This window comes from Vulpes vulpes, chromosome 11 (assembly GCF_048418805.1).
Source record: "Vulpes vulpes isolate BD-2025 chromosome 11, VulVul3, whole genome shotgun sequence".
In the NCBI taxonomy this organism is placed as follows: Eukaryota; Metazoa; Chordata; class Mammalia; order Carnivora; family Canidae; genus Vulpes; species Vulpes vulpes.
This window is the reverse complement of record NC_132790.1, coordinates 67,141,665-67,161,893: the sequence shown is the minus strand read 5'-3', so window position 1 is coordinate 67,161,893 and position 20,229 is coordinate 67,141,665. Positions and strand designations below refer to the sequence as shown.

Genomic DNA, 20,229 nt, shown 5'->3' with positions numbered 1-20,229 from the left:
ATTGCTACATTAAAATACGAAAGGATTATACAGGGTTCCACCTGTTTTGCTTACTTTTGAACCCTGAAAGTCCTGACACTTAGTGGCGGTTCATCTGTTAACTGAAAGGAAAGGGTTACTAAACCAGAACAGATAAACTAGCCCAAGGACGGTCAGGTCTCAGGCTTTATAACCATAAAGACCAAAGTGAAAATGCTATTTTCTCCCATTAAAAGAAAAAAGATAACACAGATCTTCCTAAGTTAATGGACCTGACATCTTTATCTTTTTAAGACTTCTTAGGACTTAAAAAAATCTTTTCTAGACCTTTTCTAACCAAAAGTTATTACATTATTGCATGGCTTTTCCTGTGTATTTCAATGTTGACACACTTCCACAGGAAAATAGAAAAGTTAGTGCTGGAATTGCAGTACAGCTGTTGATGGCAGCGAGCAACATGTAGCCAAGGAGAAATATCATCCTGAACATAAATCACTCGCATGTCACTAAGAGAGCTGACAGGCCGAGCCTATAGCGATGGATGTTTCAACAACAGAAGGCACCTCTATGGTACAGGTGCGGCAGGATGTCTTACACAACAGGTGGGCAGGATCCGATCCTGTTGACCACAGCTTCAAAATGACCAGGCAGCTGGAATCTCCCATTCAGGCCCCCAGTGAGAAATGGGGAGAGGGGAAATCTTGGTTGGGGAGTTACTCAGCAGAAAGCTTTAAGCCGGTAAGATAACCGAGGAAGAGAGGGGGAGGGAGAAAGAAGGGCACCAATGAGATCATTCCATAAACTAAGAGAAAAGCAGAATGTTCTATGCAGAATTGTATGTGCTTGTGGCTTTACCTTTGACTAGCTTTGTGAGTCTGGGTAAGCTCCCTAACCTGCCTCCAAGGTCCAACTTGTAACACCAGCATACAGAATGTAAAGCAATTAGAACAGCAAAGGTCTTTCCTATTACTCCCCATCACGCTTCTGTTGAGCTGTCTTCTTGCCCTCTTCTTACTAGATACTGGGGCGAAATGAGGATGCCTAAGCCACAGTCTTTTCTCTTCCAGGGATTCCCATGCTACTGGGGGAAGGCTAGGAACCAACAGGTCAAAAGCAACACGAACTAGAAGTAGGAAGCAGGATTGAGTCAGTTAGAACCTGAGGGGAGAGTCCCCAGTTGCTGATAGAGCTTCTTTCAATTTCCCCAGAACCTCCTGGGATGGAAGGGGTGGGGGAGGGGTGGAATCCAGGGCCCTCCCCTTCAGCGCGGCTGGAAAGGTGCACTTCAAAGCGAGGCGGCTGGGGCGCCCTAGCCCGGGTGCGCCTTCCGCCCCCTCCAGGCTCCCATTAGCATTCTGTTTTTCCCAGGCCTCCTGGCCCTCCCGCCTCCTGCCGGGATTTTGCCGTTCTGGCCGATTATTTGTCAAAGAAAAAAAATAGGGTATTTAGCTCAGGTTTTGTTGTCCACCTACTAGGTTAAACGCCCGACCGCGAAGGAGTTGAGTGAATGGTCGGATGCCTCCCGCAGGGCTCTCGCTCCAGGAGAAGGCACCCTAAATGGGGAGGTGGGGGTCCTTAAAAGCACACCATCTGGATCCGCTCGCTGGGGGGCCCTGCGGGCCTCCGTGGAAGCATCTGCAAATTGAGAGGACGTGAGCAAAGCAAGATCAACCGTAGAGGGCTGCTGTTGAGGAGGGCCCCAAGTCCTGGTCAGCCTGGACCGCTTAACCACTTAGCAGGGTCCGGGAAGGTCCGTGGAACCCCCTCCTCCCAAAGATTGCAAGGAGTCCACAGGAAAGGAATTCCCCGGGGGAGCAAAGAGCAGCTGGAGTCCTTACTTCATCATCTACTTGGGGCTGACTTGTCTCAAATAGAGTTGATCCTCCAATCCAGAGCCAAAGGAGGAAAATAAAAGCAGCAGCAGCTGACCATAGGCCAGACTCCCTGCTTTATCTGTGCGATCTTTTAAAATCGGCACCTTAAAATGTTTTTAACAATCCATTTTACAGAAGGGTAAAGTGTACTTGGAGAAATGAAGGCCCTTTCCCACAGGCACACCGCTAAAAATGGTAGCCCGGGTTTTGGAATCCCGGCGGTCTGAGCTGCGGGGCTCTCAGTTGGAGGGGGTTAAGGATGCGTGAATGGGGAGGGGTGTGGGGCATTGTTTTCTTTGAGGGGTAAGGCTTCCCGGTAAGTGTTGGAATGGGAATCCCCTGTGAGGGAGGAAGAGAGTGGATGGCACTGGCTGGACCTTTAGAATGAGTCTCTTTTATGGAAGCTGGGCCCCATAACTCTACTTTAAATACCAATCCTGGGTTCAGGCTGGCCATTCTTGCTTGGGATAACCATAGCAGGGGTGGACTTCTCTCTACAAGCTAGGGCTGGGCCAAGTCCTTGGTGTACAATATTCCACGTAAGCCCTCGCTACCTCTTCACAGAGGTAGGTGCCTTTATCATCCCCATTTTACAGATAAGAAGGAAAACCGAGTTTGAAAGAGAGAAAGAGATCAAGTAAATTGCCTGAGGGCATACAATTTGGGAGCTCCTGCTCCGGCGGACCTGATTGCTGGGAGGGCACTGCTCTTTGCCCAGAACACTGAGACCTTTAGTAGAAAACCGAGGTTTCTGGGCTCGAGCTTTGGCAAAGGGGCGAGCCACAGAGCGAGCAGTGGCGAGCACTGCCAGTTCTGGACCCCCTGCCTGTCGCCTTTCCTTTCCCTTTCCCCTTCCCAGTTACCCGGCGCGCAGCGCAGCGCCCAGGCCACGCGCTCCAGGGCTGGGATTGCGGGCGGTTGGGGGCCCTTCCTGGCTATCTGGCCGACGCTCAAGCCTTTCATTTGCGGATGGGCGGGGAAGCGAGGCGGCCTCCCAGGTCGGTCTCTTCCAGGCGCGCCCGGCCTCTGCGGCCGCCCTAACCTGGCGACACGCAGCCCAGGGACCGAGTCCCGCCCTCAGAGAAGCAGACGGAGTCTCTCGGAGCTGGGAGCGCGCAGCGAGTGCCCCTTCCTGACGCAAGAGAGAGCCCACCCACGCCCCGGTGTGTGTGGCCCGAGCAAAAAAAAAAAAAAAAAAAAAAAAAGTCAATTCCAGGCGGGGCTGAAACCGAGGCTTCTGCGCCCCAGGCGTGGGTTCTCGGCTTCTGCGGCGCTGCAAGCGCAGAACTCCTAATGCACTCGGGTAGCCGAGCGCCTCAGTTTCCCCTGTCGCTCTCCCCGCAATCACCCGGGCGCCTTGAGTGATTAGATACGAGAGTGTCCCACATATTTCTGGTCTCCGTCTTTGCCTTTTCACTCCGCGAGCCTTTCTGTCTGTATAATGGGTAAGCCTAGAAGGCAGAGACCAATTTGAACTTTCTTGACTTTACCAACCAGAGATAAATGTATATACGTACTACATAACATATTGTATGGTTTTATAATAAAATATAATACCTTCCACAATAGAATGCATTATATACAACACCATACAATATATAGCACAACATAAAATCTATCAATCATCTATCTCTATATCTATCCATCCATACTTGCATAAGGCTTTAAAAAAAACCTCAAAGGCCACCAGGTTGCATGGCCTGGCACACACCTTGGCCTGATGGTAAGCACGATTAATTTCTTGTATTCTCGGGGCTTATTATACGTTTTGCACCAGCAAGTGTGTGTATGCACCTGAGTTCCTCTTCATCTGTCCCCCACCCATCTGCACGCTTTTATAAGCACCCTTCAACAACTTGATTGTTTTCCTTTGAAAATACGCCTTCAAGTTAGTTCCTGGGGAAGTCGGAGTTTTTGCAAGCTCAACACACCCCAGGGCACAAATGACCCGAAAAGCTTAAGTAAATTAAGTTGGTGTTTGGGGGCTTTCCTTGCAGCTGCGCGCGCCGACGCCGCGCCGAGCCGCGAGCCCCTGCGAGGCCGAGCGCCTGCAGCTCGGAGGCCCCGGAAGCGCGCGCGGCGGGAGGAGCGCGGTGCCCCGCGGCAGGCGCAGCGCCCCCTTGCACGGCGCGCGCGGAGCCCCGCCAGGGCCTCGCAGTGGGAGCTTTCTTGCCTTTGAGACCCCTCATTGTTCGTACTCTCAGACCCCAGAAGCAGGTAAACAAGCTCTCGGACCCTGCCCTGTGCTCCCGGGGCTCCTGGGCGGGGGAGCGATCTGCTAGACAGTCCCAAAGCTGATCAAAGAGGAGGGCCTGGAGGGGACCGTCGGCCGCATTAACATCCCGCCTGGCTGGGCTGCGGGGGGCGTGGATGAAGTTGGGTAGACGCAGGCCAGAAATCGCGTGTGGCGAAAGGCCCAAGAAATGACCCAATCTGAATTACTCCCTAAGTCCCCTCAGGCTTGGGGAGCCCGGGTGGCTCAGGCGGGCGTCGGCCTTCGGCTCAGGGCATGATCTCAGAGTCCTGGGGTCGGCCCCCCGTGTTGGGCTCCCTGCTCCAGGAGCAGCCTGCTTCTCCCTCTCCCTCTGTCACTCCCCCTGCTTGTACTCTCTCACTGTCCCGGTCAAATAAATAAATAAATAAATAAATAAATAAATATCTTTTTAAAAAAATCAATCAATCAATCAATCAATCAATCCCCTCAGGCTTAATGGCAACTCTTGAGTAAGCCAAAGCTCTCTATGCTTCTTAGAAGATGCACCGTGAGGCTCAGCTTCTAGGAGGGTGCTCTGGTGCGAGACTGTATGGACAGTGTTGACACAGATAAGCTTCCATGTCTTTAGAAGCTGGTGGGAGATACAAACATAAAGCAATTAAGAAAATATCAGAAAATCATCAAACAGGCTAATGCAGTGGTTGCCAATCTTGGCAGAATCACCTGGGGAGCTCTTAAAAATCCCAATGCCCCCGTAATATCACAGGAACAATTAAATCAGGATATCTGAGAGTGAGATGCAGGCATCAGTAATACTGGGAAGTGTCTAAATGATTTCAATATGAAGCAAAGTTGGAGAACCACTGGGCTGATGGGCTCCGGGGTTGATGGAGGTCTTTCTGAAGAAGTAACATTTGATCTTAGAAGGGAAGGGGGAGAAGACTGTGAGGGAAAACCCTGTGCTGGGGTCCTGTGCTGGCTGGTACTCTGGGATTGGCAGTGGAGAAGGGAGAAAAGGCATTTTAAGAGCAGAAAGAAGCAAGTGATAGCTGAGCATCTGGTCACAGTGCTCTGCATCCCTGGGAAGTCTTTCAATTGCCCAGTTCCTAAGGAAGCTTTAAAGATCACTGGAAAATACCTAGTTTAAAATGATTGATTTTATTTTATTTCTATTTTACTTTTTAAAAAATGATTGATTTTAAAACGCAGAAGTCAAATAAAGCATGGAAATACTTTAAAAATAGAATAACGCCAAAATGCTTCTTCATGAAGTATTTCATAAGGACATCATGAATTCTAAGATGCTATCCATTAACATATATCATTATCTTGTCACTAAGAGAGAAAAGGCCAGCTCCTAAAATTTTAATTTTGTGCTTACTTAAAAAACTGCTTTTTTAGACCAAGTGTTATTTTCATATTTCATTCCTATATACATAAAAGGAAAATAAAAGCTGGAAGCCCAGGTCAGGCTCTCACCTGACCAATAGTGATTGTAAGACATCATTGGTTATAGAATGCTTCTGGATTTCCAGAAATTAAAAGGTGTGTCCTAGAATTTATGCCAACCAGCATCATCTAATGAGCTCACTGCTCAATGCTTTACACCTTTTAGTTCATTCAATCCTCACAACTATATGAGGTTGGAACTATTTTTTATTAACATTTTACAAATAAGAAAAGAGAAACATTGAAGGGTAAGTTACTTTAAATCAAACCACTACTAAATTGCAGAGATAGGATGTAAACCCACTGGGGTCTTAACCAGCACACTAAGCTGAGAAAATTGTCTCCATTGAGTCAACTGAAACTCAGAAGGGGAATAGAGGTGAGGGGAAAGAAAGGACTCCAGAGCTTAATTAAGTTGTAGAGTGAGGTCTCTATTTCAGTTGGACCTCAGTTTTATAAATGTTTAAGGATAGAAGAGGATCACGTGGCAAAACAACATTATACAGCGAAGAGCATTCATGTCATCCATTAAAAAAACTTATAAGGAAATGATAATCTGCATTTTTCAGGCCATATTTTAAAAATAAACTTCCAAAATTCAAGTGTAGTACATAATGAAAAGTACACATATCCTAAATATATAGCTCAATAAGTTTCTCCAAATCAAATGCCCTTGTATAACCAGAAACCATGTTAAGAAATCCAGTTTTGCTTGAACTCCGGAAGGCCCCATGCCCTCTTCCGGTCAGTGCCTGCTAAAAGGTGACCACCATTTTGACTTCTATCACCATCAATTAGATTCCTCGTTTTTTGAATTCTGTATTAGTGGAATCTTTTTTTTTCTCCACCTGCGCACCTCCCTGCCACCTCTTGCTATATTAATGGAATCTAATAGTGCTTCTTTCATTCAACTTGTTTGGGATATTTGCTCAATGTGATGCATATGACTACATTTGTACATTCTTCTTGCTGTGTAATATTCTATGGTGTGCATATATAATTTGTTCATTCTGCTGGAGACATTTGGGTTGTTTCCAGTGTGGCTTATTACAGAGAGTATTAGTATGAACACTCTTGGACATGTCCTTTGGTGAATATCTGTAGTGCATTTCTATCAGGCCTCTGGGATTGCTGCATGATAGAGGTCAGATCATATATTTTTATTTTTATTTAAGTATTTTTAAAAATTTTTGCTTAAATTCAATTTAGTTGGCAGCGTATTATTAGTTTTAAGAGTAGAATTTAGTGATTCATCAGTTGCATATAACATCCAGGGTTCACTACATCAAATACCCTCCTTAATGCCCATCACCCAATTACCTCATCCCCTCCACCCACCAGACCATATATTTTTATATTTTTATTAGATTTTACTTATTTATTCATGATAGACACACACACACACACACACACACACACACACACACAGAGGCAGAGACACAGGCAGAGGGAGAGACAGGCTCCATGTTGGGAGCCCGACGCAGGACAAGATCCAGGGACTCCAGGATCGCCCCCTGGGCCAAAGGCAGGCGTCAAACCACTGAGCCACCCAGGGATCCCCTGGACCATATATTTTTAAACAAAGTTTGTAACATTTTAAAGTCTTGTACTGGGAAGCCTGGGTGGCTCAGTGGTTGAGTGCCTGCCTTTGGCTCAGCATGTGATCCTGGAGTCTTGGGATCAAGTCCAACATTGGGCTACCTGCATGGAGCCTGCTTCTCCCTCTGCCTGTGCCTCTGCCTCTCTCTCTGTGTCTCTCATGAATAAATACAATATTAAAAAAATAAAATAAAATCTCGTACTATTTAAGCATGGCAACTTTACTTATAGGACTGAATTGTAACAGTGCTAGGGAGTATTAAGGGAAAGAATATCATGTTAAAGAAAGAAGGAAAAGATAAAGAAGAGGCAGGAAAATCAATGCTAATGATACTTTAGCAGACATTTAGTGTTTTGTGTTCTGGTATCCAAGCCCTAAATGTTTATGAATGCTTACACTTTTTCTACAGATCATTGAACGTCCGTACATAAGGGTGTTGACAAAGCAGGCAGGGATTGGGAAGTACTAAGAATGCCAGAGGAAACCCCTTGATTTCCCTTCATCTTATATATTTATGACTCTCTAGCAATTGCCTCAGTTGAAAATTTCTAGCATAAATGTGGAGGCACTGATACTAGTAAATTCTCAAGTCTCAGTAAATTCTCAAGGTTTTCCACTGATACTTTGTTTTTTATAATCAACGAAAAACTTTTTTCCCCTCTTTAGAATATATGATGTTTGTTTAGGAAAAAAAAGGAATAGTGAGAAAAAAGAAAAAAAAAAACCAACCCTGAGCACTTGTAACCAAAGCTCTAAGTAATAACCCCTCTTTTCTCTTTGTGGCTACATATAGAGTTACCAATGGGTATCTTACCTTGTGTCCATCTTATTCGACTTGTTTTTCCAAAAAAAAAAAAAAAATCCTATTTTATTCAGACATTCCTTCCTCACGTGACTCAAGGAAAGGTGATCCTAAACCCAGCATGGGGGAGAGGCTTCTGTAGTGTAAGCCAATCACTATGCGTTGTTTCAATGGAAATTGCTACTGGTCCAGACTGAGGGGATAACTTGGAGTCAGTGGTTAGGCCAAAGGTTTATTTTTTTTCCTTTAAACAGTCCTACTTATGTAGGAAAAGGAAGCAAGTAGCCTGATGGCCTCGGGCACCATCGTAGGATAATGAGCGGTATCTCTTTAAGGGACCCAGTGCTCAAGCAACAGATAAGAGAGGCAAAGACTCTGGATCCTTGAGGACTTCTTTGAGTTGCTGATGGTTGGACCTGCCCTACCCTCTGAGATAATAATTAGGTTAATGTGTAAGTTAATTTGAATCAATATCCTAACTTTAACAATTGTGTATCTTTCCAGATATGGGTGGACACAATGTTACACAAATATAATACAAATGTAATATGCAAATATACAAACATTGTTCAACTTTTCCTGTTATAAGCAAAGCCACAATAAACACCCTTGCATGGAAATCTTTACATACACTACACTATTTCATTGTGTAATGTATGTAGTGTTCTACACTATTTCATTGGAATGAATCCCTTGAAATGGTGTTATTAGACCAAATATATTTGTATAAAATTTTAGTATACATTACCAACTTATATTCCCAACAAAAACGTTTAAGAACATCTATTTCTCCTCATTCTCACCAACACCAGCTATTACTTACTCTTCTAGTCTTTGTCATTCTGGTAAGGAGGATTACTTTACATTTCTAAAATGACTAATGAATTTGTGCATCATGTTTAAGTTTAGTAGAGCTCTTTAGATATCACATATATCATACTTTGTAGAGTGTTACAAGTATTTCTCCTTATTTTAGCATTTATCTTTCTACTTTCTCTCTCTCTCAGAATATGATGACATATTCTGCACAGAAAATTTGAATATCTTTCCTAATACATGTTAGACTTTATGTGAAACTGTAGGAAAACCAGACTATCTTTTTAAAGATTTTGTCCAATGTTTTCATATCATGTTTTTTTTGATACATTTGAAATTAATTTTGAAGAATAGAATGGTGGAAATTCATCTTTACATTCTAACAAGTAGCTAATGAGTTGTTTAAAAACCATTTACTGATTAGCCCTAATCTAAAGTGCTTCGAAAAATATATACTACATTTCCATCTAAACTTGGGTATACATGGATGGAACTGGAGGGTATCAGGCTGAGTGAAGTAAGTCAGTCGGAGGACAATCATCATATGGTTTCACTCATACGAGGAACATAAGAAATAGTGAAAGGGATTATAAGGGAAAGGAGGGAAAATGAGTGGGAAAAATTTGATAGGGAAACAAAACAGGAGAGACCTCTAACTCTGGGAAATGAATAAAGGGTAGTGTAAGGGGAGGTAGGCGGGGGGACGGGGTAATTGGGTGATGGGCACTGAGGAGGGTACCTGATGGGATGAGCACTGGTACTCATCCCATATGTCGGCAAATCAAACTTCAATAAAAAGAAAAAAAAAGAAACTTGGGTATACTTTTGGATTCTATGAACAGCATTGAACATTTGGCTTATTGTTTTAGTGACATATTATTTTTCTTAGCTTTATAATTTTCCCCCATAGCACCAAAATATACACCGCTTTTTTTTTTTAAGATTATATTTACTTATTTGAGAGAGAGAGAGAGAAAGAGAATAGGGGAAGGGGCAATGGGAGAGGGAGAGAAAGAATCTCAAGCAGACTCTGTGCTGAGTCTGCATTCAGCCCCAGGAGGGGTGTGGAGCCCAAGGAGGTGCTCACTCTCAGGACCCTGAGATCATGACCTGAGCAGAAATCAAGAGTCAGCTTAACCCACTGAGCCACCCAGGTGCCTCTACACTACTTTCTTTTTAAAGCAATTTTTTGGCTATTCTCTTATTAGCCAAGAAAGCCATTCTTTTAGATGAAACTTAGAATTGGAGTTTTGATCAGGATTGCATTACACTCAGTTACACTGGATTACATTGAATCTAAAAATTTATTTATAAAAAAAAGATGTCTTTACTAAATAGACTTTCTTTCCAAAATTAATGTATCTAACATTTACTCAAGTGTTCTCTCAATATAACCTGTACATTTTGTGCATGCGGGCTTATATCTTTCTTGATAAATTAATCTGTATGTATTTTTGTTGAGTATATTGTTACTCCTACTATAAAGGAGATCTTTTATTACATTTTCATTTTTTTTTAAAGATTATATATATTTACTTATTTGAGAGGAAGCGAGAGAGAGAGTATGAGTGCGGAGAGGGCAGGAGAAGCAGTCTCCCTGATGAGCAGAGAGCCTGACAGGGAGCTCCCTGGTCCCTGGGATCAGGACCTGAGCTGAAGGCAGACGCTTAACCAACTGAGCCACCCAGGTACCCCTACATTTTCTAATTGGATTTTATTTGCTATAGTGAAGCTATTGATTTAAAAGAATCATCTTGTTATTAACTACTTTCTGAATTCCCTTATGACTGAGTAGCTTTACATTTGATTATCTTTTGTTTTTTCCCATCATCCACCTAGACATAGTCATAATCCCTCCTCTTTTCTAATAGTTTAATTTTTGAATACTGAACTATCTTTTACAACAAATGTTAAATATTAGTGTCACTAAGCTCTTTTATCTAACTTTAGTGGAATGTTTCTCATATTAAATCATCCAGTCTGATGCTAAATTTTGAGTATATATGACAAATGTAGGAATTTAGAATACATTTGAATATGTTTTTGTAAATACATAGTTTGTGTCTGTATTTTGTGGATTTATGCAAATTAAAGAATTTGCCATCTACTCTTAATTTATCTAACATAATGTCACATGTTAAAAAATTAAATAAATAGCACATTTATGGGGCACTGGGTGGCTCAGTCAGTTGGGCATCTGCCTTCAGCTTGTGTCATGGTCCCAGGGTCCCGATCCTGGAATTGAGCCCTGCATCAGGCTCCCTGCTCTCCCCCTACTTGTGCTCTCTTGCTATCTCTGTCTCTCTCAAATAAATAAATAAAATCTTATAAATAAATAAATACATGAATAGGATGTTTATTCAAATGAATTATTTTTAAGGTAAAATTTATTAAGGTATGCTTTATATACAATAAAGATTCACTTTTTAAAAAAGGTTTTATTTATTTATTCATGAGAGGCACACAGAGACAGGTAGAGAGGTAGGCAGAGGGAGAAGGAGGCTCCCTGTTAGGAGCACGACATGGAACTCAATCCCAGGATGCCGGGATCATGACCTGAGCCAAAGGCAGATGCTCAACCATTGAGCCAACCACGTACTCCTAAAGATTCACTCTTTTTAGAAGTGTGTAGTTTGATCAGTTGTGACAAATGTATACAATTGTGTAACTAATACCATAGTCAAGATAAGGAACGTTTCCATCACCCTGAAAAATTCACAAGTGCTCCTTTGTCATCAGTCCCTTTTCACAACCCCCTCATCTCTGGCAACTCTGGTTTCCACAGATATTAGTTTAGTTTTTCCTATTTAATCTATCATTATGGTGAATTTTACTAAGATATTCTCTAATATGTAATACCCCTGATCCTGGAGTAAACTGACTATAGTCATATTTTATACCCATATCCATAGCACATTGCTAGATTCCTCATGCTGATCTATTATTTGGGAATTTTCATAAATACTTAAAAAAGAAATTGGTCTGTGTTGTCTGTCAGGTTTCAATCACAATAGTATGCTAACTTTGCAAAAATAAGCTAGAACTTTTTTTATTATCTATGGAACAGCTTAAATACCTGTATCAGTTTAATAAGAATGTATCCCTGAAATGAATACAACCTGGAAATGCCCTTTAAAGCTTTTTTTCTATTTTCTCTTATTCTCATCCATCTATTTAGTTTGTAAATTTTCAAACGTTTTGGAGTTATACCACATAGTATAGCTATATAATATAGCGATCTGTTTTACATAGTAATATAGTCATGCTTGATGTTTGGTCTCAATTCTGCCATTTTATTTTATGATTTTACTTCTTGCCACCTTTTTTGTTTTCTTCTTTTTGTGTGTGATGTAGTCTATATCTTCTGCCTTCTTTTCTCCCTCTCCATACTTTACCCGTATTTCAGAAAAAAACCTACTGTTAGTGACTATTTTTATGGCTTTAAGCAATATATTTAAGTTTTTAAAAATTTTAATTATTTATTATTATTATTATTATCTTTTTTTTTTTTTTTTTGAGAGAGAGAGAGCATGTGCACATGGGCAGGAGGGAGGAGAGGGAGTGGAGGGCAGAGAGAATCTCTAGCAGGCTTCACACCCAGCATGGAACCCCATGTGGGGCTAGGTCTCAGGACCCCAAGATCATGACTCGAGCCAAAACCAAAAGTCTGGCCTTTAACCGACTGTGCCACACACGTGCCCTTATACTTATGGTTTTTTATGCCTCAGAAACACAACTGCTTTTATAGACTATTGTGAATAAGGACAACCAGGTGGAATGGACGTATCATGGCAGAGTGCATATCTGTCTATTTCATTCGCTGCTTGGATTCTCAATGCCTGGTGCAGGGTCTCAGCCATAGAACATGTTTCATACATTGAAATCGACTGTGTGAATGAATTAGTACAGCCACTGCCTCACGCCTTTGAATTTCTGACTGTGGACTTTGAGATTTAGTTTCCAGTCCATTGTATCTACATTATACCTATCTTCTTGTAAGTTTGACATGTTGTTTTCCCTTCAAAAAATAAGAACATTTAGGTGTGCCTGGATGGTTCAGTTCCTTAAGCGTCCAGGTCTTGATTTGGGTTCAGGTCATGATCTCAGGTTCTGGGATCGAGCCCCAGGGCAGGCTTCCTGCTCAGAGAAAAGCACAGACACAGGCAGAGGGAAAAGCAGGCTTCCCCAGGGAACCCAATGTGGGGATTCAATCCCAGAACCCCAGGATCAGACCCTGAGGTGAAGGCAGATGCTCAACCACTGAGCCACCCAGGGGTCCCCATTTCGTCTTCTTTTTAAAAGATTCATCTATTTGTTTGAGGGCAAAGAGAGGTAGAAGGAGAGAAAGCATCTTCAAGCTGACTCCCCACTGACCCTGAGATCATGACCTGAGCCAAAATCAAGAGTTGGATGCTCAACTGACTGAGCTATCCCAGTGCCCCTCTTCTAGATTATTCTTATCACGGTTTATAATAGTAGGTTATTTGCTCCTTTGTTTTAGCATGGCTGGCTTATTCTTTGTGTAGTATGGCTTTTGTTCATTTTGTTTGTTTTGTGGAAGAAAGTGTTCTGTAAGCCTGGGCCACCTTTTGCAGAAGTCTATTTTATATTTATTGTATTATTAAGTTGTTTGTTTACAAATGTGATTTTTCACGTTCATAGTTTTCTAGCATTTTTTTCTTTACAATACTGTAAACATTAAACAGATTTACACTTGGCTTTTCTAATGTTTGGGGGTTTTAGTTTAGTTTGCTTCACCCAGACAACTATTGTTTGTGGGGGGTGTTCTTAGACTTGTCCTGAAACCAGACCTGATGCCTATTAAGACCCAGGCAGATAAAGTGAATGAGGGAAGCAGTGTTACTGCCACTTTCTTGTCTCTTAATATGTTATTGTATTTTATATCAAGATCAATTATACTGCTTGAATTTTTAAAGAACTCTTGTTGAAATCCCAATTTTTATTTTATTTTTTAAAGGTTTTATTTATTTATTTGAGATAGAGAACACAAGCAGGGGGTAAGAGGGAGAGGGAGAAGCAGGCTCCCCAGTGAGCAGGGAGTCCAACTTGAGGCTTGATCTCAGGACCCCAGCCCAGGATCATTACCTGAGCTGAAGGCAGACACCCAACTGACTGAGCCACCCAGGCGCCCACCAATCTTTTATTTCGATGATCATTTTCCATAGTTTTTTGTATTTCTGGTTAAAGTTCTTACTGTGCATTATTTCATAATGGGTCATCCATTTTTTTGACACACATACATTTTATTTGCATATTCCACATGCAGAAATATGCTTTGCTTTCTGAGTCTATTGTATATTTTCCACTTTCAATAGAGACAGAAGGTTAAGTGCGATTTGATTTTTTTCTTAACTCCACCATAAGAAAACACAGCTCAGGCAAGATGGTGATAATACCTGGTGCTTACTGGATGTGTCACTGGATTGCAGTGTATATGTGTGTTTGTGGGGGGGCACTATTTTAAGTATTTCATGTATAGAATCATTTAATTCTCATCACAAAGGTGGGTAACAGCTATTATCCCACTTTACAAATAAGGAACCAAGGTACAGAAAGATCAGGAAACTTCCCTAAGGTGAACACTGGTCAAAAATGATGGAATCTAGGGATCCCTGGATGGCGCAGTGGTTTGGCGCTTGCCTTTGGCCCAGGGCGCGATCCTGGAGACCCGGGATCGAATCCCACATCAGGCTCCCGGTGCATGGAGCCTGCTTCTCCCTCTGCCTATGTCTCTGCCTCTCTCTCTCTCTCTCTGTGACTATCATAAATAAATAAAAATTAAAAAAAAAATGATGGAATCTAGATTCAAACCCAGGCAATCTGGTCCAGAGTCCATGCCCTTAGCCACCATGCTTGACTGCTGTCTGCAATGCAGCCATCACAAGTGCAGCTGACATTAGAGATTGCAGACAGAATTGGAGGTGGGGTGTCTGTGGCACATTGGACCCCCCCCCCCAATCTAAAGAGACAATCATGATTCAGCCCTAGCCCACTGCCACCTGGTGAGAATAAGAGACTACTTTTGTTAATTCTTCTCATTTTTATTCAAGAAAGATCAGAATTTAGATATTTGTGCAAATTTCTGGGTTTTAAAATATTGAAAACCATTTACATATCTTAAAATCCAGAAAAATGTTGTTTAGGGCCAAGAAAGCATATCTGTGGGCTGAATATGGACTATAGGATATCTAATTGAACACCTGGTATAGACCATCTCTTCTGGACCCAAATCTACTTCCTAGATGGCTCACTATCAACAAAAAGCAATAAGAGAGATAAGGTAAAAAAATGTTGTTTATATACCTTTTTCCTTTTTTTTTCCTTCTCTTCTCCCCCTCTTTGTCCTGGTCTTCCTCCTTTTTTTTTTTTTAATGTTTTTATTTTTATTTATTCATGAGAGAGAGAGAGGCAGAGACACAGGCAGAGGGAGAAGCAAGCAGAGGGAGAAGCAGGTTCTGTGCAGGGAGCCTGACGTGGGACTCGATCCTGGGTCTCCAGGATCACACTCTGGGCTGTCGGTGGCGCTAAACCGCTGAGCCACCCGAGCTGCCCTTCCTCCTTCTTTAGTAGGATTATAAACCATTGCTACCAAAAAACTATAGTTGGATTAAATGAGCTTCCAGAATAGGGAGAAAGACTTTAGCAGAGTACCAAATAAGTCAAAGGATCTTAACAACTGACTCCAGGTATGTGATTTATCTTGGACAACATAACGCTTTTCCTAGGACTACAGCATTTTTTCAGTGCCAGCTACATTTAACACAAATTTAACACAAATTTATAAAGGACTGAATAGGTGCCAGGCTCTGTCCAAGCCTTGAGGATGCCAGGATTAATAAGGTTAGATTTATGTCTTTTAGGATTGTTAAATCTATTAATTCTTTAACATTGTCATTATTATTTTTTTAAGATTTTGTTTATTAATTTGAGAGAGTAAGAGAACAGAGGGAGAGGGAGAAGCAGACTCCCTACAGAGCAGAGAGCCAGATGTGGGGCTCGATCCCAGGATCCTGAGATCATGACCTGAGCCACTTAACCAGCTGAGTCACCCCAGCATTCCTTGTTACTATTAGTATAATGTGATCTTACAAATGTTACTGGTAATACAAAACACCAAAGAATGGCAACAACAGAAAGAAGACAATTTAATTTGAAAGAAAAAATTATATTTTTAAGAAGTTATCTAGAAAAAGTGAATGTTTGAATTAAACCAAAGAATGACTACTTATAGATTGCTTGTTACTTATTTATTTTTTGCATGCCTCATTCTTTAAAGATCTAGTATCACTACTGCTGACTACAATGCTTAAACTTGTGATTCCAGAGAAAAGGAATGGATGTAATGTCAATCTCTTTATCTGTGCCTGTAAAGACAGAAAGCAACATTGTTGCCAGTATATTATCTTTGTCTAAGAAGGCCAATGGTATACTTTCAACTAACTTCCTGTATTTAGGAGTTCAGAGTATACACACTGATACAAAATGAACTGCAACAACTGGATGTGGAGAAGCGGACTGTTAAGTATCCCAGATTTATGAAAATTGTGCGAATGTCCTCAGATTTCCCCTTTCAGAACATGAGGAAAGTGGCCAATTACTTTTCTGTTGAAAATTCTCAGATGTTGTGTGACAGAGTGTGACAGTTTAGGGAGTGAAGCCATTTCTCCATTAAAACTAGCCGTTGCACCTCTATTTCTTCCCTCTCTGAAGAGATCTGATGGCACAGGGTATAGGGACCTACAGGGTAAAGACTTGGTTTTCATTCTTAGGTTCATAAATATATGATGGGCAAAATGCAGCAATTAGATGATTGAAACTTAAGGTGATAGTTACTTTTAAAGTTATGGGACAGGACATCTCAAGAATTTGAAGACATTTTATAAAAAAACATCTTAAAAAAATATCTATAAAAAATATTTGGCACCCGGGTGCCAAAGACATTTTATAAAAAATATCTTCAAGGGGTACCTGGGTGGCTCATTTGGTTAAGCATCTGCCTTCAGCTCAGATCATGATCCTGGGGTCCTGGGATGGAGCTCTGGCTTTGTGCTCCCTGCTCAGTGGGGAGCCTGCTTCTCCCTCTTCCTCTGCCTCTTCCTAGGTTTGTGCATGTTCTGTCTCTCTCAAATAAATAAATAAAATCTTTAAAACATTTTTCAAAAAAGAAGTCTCAAATTTCCTTTTAGCTTCCCAAATGGTTGAAATTAGAAAACACAAAGATGATGTTTTTTAACCATTACCAAAAAAAAAATCGTAAATCAGCAGTATAGATTTGAATGTTTAAAACTCAAACCGCTTTGGAATTTACAGAAGCTAAGCAGTCACTCTTTTCTAACAATATTGGGACTAAGGGAGGAATTAAGAATAGAATTAAGGTATCTTTAAAAGAGTAAGAAAAGCATATGAGTAACACATGCCCACACTAATAGGATGCAGCCCAGACTACAGCTGCTTCAGGTCCTTTACATTTCCATATGAATTTTAGATTTAGCTTGACAAATATCTATAAAGCAGATCTTTTTTTTAAAGATTTTATTTATTCATGAGAGAGTTTTTTTTTTAAATTTTATTTATTCATGAGAGAGAGAAAGGCAGGACATAGGCAGAGGGAGAAGCAGGTTTCCCTTGGGGAGCCTGATGCAGGACTCGATCCTAGGACCCCGGGACCATGACTGGAGCCAAAGGCAGATGCCCAACCACTGAGCCAACCAAGTGTCCCTATAAAGCTGCAGCTTTATTTTTTTAATGTTTTATTTATTTACTTGACAGAGATAGAGAGCATAAGCAGGGGGAGAAGTAGGGAGAGAGGGAGAAGCAGGATCCCCTCTGAGCAGGGAACCAGATGTGGTGCTTGATCCTGGGTCCCTGAGATCATGACCTGAGCCAAAGGCAGACACCTGACCAACTGAGCCACCCAGGTGCCCAAAGCCGCAGCTTTAAATGAGTTTATAAAACAAAATGAAAAAGAGGAGGTAAATGAACTAAATACTTAAATTACTTAAATCACTATTTTAGAAAAAGAAAAACGATGTATTCATGCATATTTTCATTTATCTTTGTTAATTTCTTCCTTTTATTGTTCCTTTTGCTATGGAAAAAAAAAAAAAAGCCTGCTGGGATTCTCATTGGGACTACATCAAGTCTAATTCATATCTTAATAATATGGAAGAAAAAGGCAGAGTCTTCCCCAGAAGCTCCTGGCTTCTTCTCTAGTCTCAGACCTGAAGTAGCTTTCCTATCCTGGTCATCACTGAACCAGTGTCTGTGCCTAGAGAGATCAGGCCACTCCTGGCCTTGGGGATGGCACACACACAACCTCACAAACATAGAGAGTGGTAAGGAACAGGAAAGGGGAAAATGAATACTTGGGGGTAATAAACACTAAGTCACTGCAGAAGACATTAATCTAGGGACGGAGGTGCAGGAGAAGAGCACCAGGGGACTCCTGTCTGTTCATCCTCCTGCTCAGCATCCAGCCGGACACTTACTGTGTAACCTTCACTATACAAAGTGCTGGGTTTATGGGAATGAAGAAGACACACAAGATCTTTCCTTTCAAGGAATTTGTAAAAGAGGATACAGAAGACAAATCGGAAAACAAGTAGGTAAGGCAATTGCAGATCCTGATACGAGTGAGGGAGAAAGTAGAGCCAGTTGGTATGAAAAGCCATGGGAGAACCGCTCTGGACAGAGAGCCCAGGGAAGCCCACCCTTGGGAGTTCCTATCAGCCCCAAAGATGGGCAGCAGCCTGAATCAGAAGGAAGTGCAATTTCAGCATGGGGGCAGCGCGCACAGCACCCGCCATGTGAGGACCAATTTATGATTTTCTTGAACCTGAAAGGAGACCGTTCTGGAGACAGTGGCAGACAGTGACATGAGAGGAGATGAGAAAGGTACTCAGGGACCATATTGTACAGGACTCGTGGTCCCCAAATAAGCATTTTACATTTTAGTCTAAATGCTATATAATAGCAATATGAGCAGCAGAGGATTACAAGCAGGATTTATATTTTTAAAGTATCCCTCCAGCTGTCAGAAAAGGAGTTCAGAGTTTGTGAACTGGTCTAAGCAAGTGATGCTAGTGGCTTGAGCTCTGGGTGTTGCAATAAACATGGAGATCACTGGCTTTAAGAGATGCTTTGGATTAGACACTGCTGGGCTTGTTGATTAGGTGGATGACATATGTTTGGGTTTGGGGTGGGACAGTGACCACAGATAAAACTTGAACTGGATTCTATGCAAATTCTGATGAAATCTGCAGAGATTTTGGGATATAAGTACATACAGTGAGACAGCTACCTCAAATGAGTATAGAGAGCAATTCTTCATTAAATGGTATTGACAGCCCAGCTCAGCAATTGTGGAGGGACAGGAAACTTCATTTTATTTTATCTTTTAAACCTGTTCTTGTTTTTTTGTTATTTAAGTTTTATTTATTTATTTATTTATTTATTTATTTATTTTTTTTTTTTTAAGTTTTTTTTTTTTTTAATTTTTTAAATTTATTTATGATAGTCACAGAGAGAGAGAGAGAGAGAGAGAGAGGCAGAGACACCGGCAGAGGGAGAAGCAGGCTCCATGCACCGGGAGCCCGACGTGGGATTCGATCCAGGGTCTCCAGGATCGCGCCCTGGGCCAAAGGCAGGCGCCAAACCGCTGCGCCACCCAGGGATCCCTTAAGTTTTATTTATTTAAGTAATCTCTACACCCAATGTGGGGCTCGAACTCATGACCCCGATATCAAGAGTCACACATTCTCCTGACTGAGCCAGCCAGGAATCACAAGGAAATTTCGTTTTTAAACCTATACCTTGAATAACATGTCAAAATTATTTCCTGGTGAATTTAGAGTGAAAGATTTTAAAAATAAATACCCTCATATATCACATTTTTGGAGCATACTTAATTTTCTAATCTTAGAAAAGATGTTTTTATAATTACTGAGGAAAAGAGAGACAAATTTGACTATAAGAAATAGAAAATGTGCATAATTTAAAAAACCTCAAACCAAAATGAAATGTAACAGTGGAGTAAGGAATACTCATTGTAAATATCATATGTCAAATAAGGGAATAGTATGATAAGTGATAATGAACAAAATTTTTCATGAAAGAAGACTGCATCTTTAAAACAAAGTTGTACATTACTAGTAATTCAAACAATTCAAAACAACTAAATCAAACCCATGAGTCCCTCTTGCCTAAGGAATATTTTTAAAACAATAAAACCTAATACTGCTGAAAGTATCAACTGTGGTGCTGTAAATGGATTTACTCCTTTGGGAACCAAATTTACCCAAGGAATCAAGGACCGCAAAAATGTTAGTATCTTTTACCACAACTTGAGGTTTGCCTCAGTGACTCTTCTGGACTGTTCTCTTCGATACCTCCTCTCCAGTCAATGCAATGGAACTATCTGCGGATTTGAAATTCTCTGCGTTTCTGACTTCATCATTTTAAAAGTGAATATCTA

General features: G+C 41.3%; 1 pseudogene; it reads left to right on the top strand.

Annotated features, from left to right (window-relative positions):
* Nucleotides 1–516: 516 nt before the first annotated feature.
* LOC112925624 (malate dehydrogenase, mitochondrial-like) overlaps nucleotides 517–20,229 on the top strand; it is a 41,456-nt pseudogene continuing 21,743 nt past the window's right edge.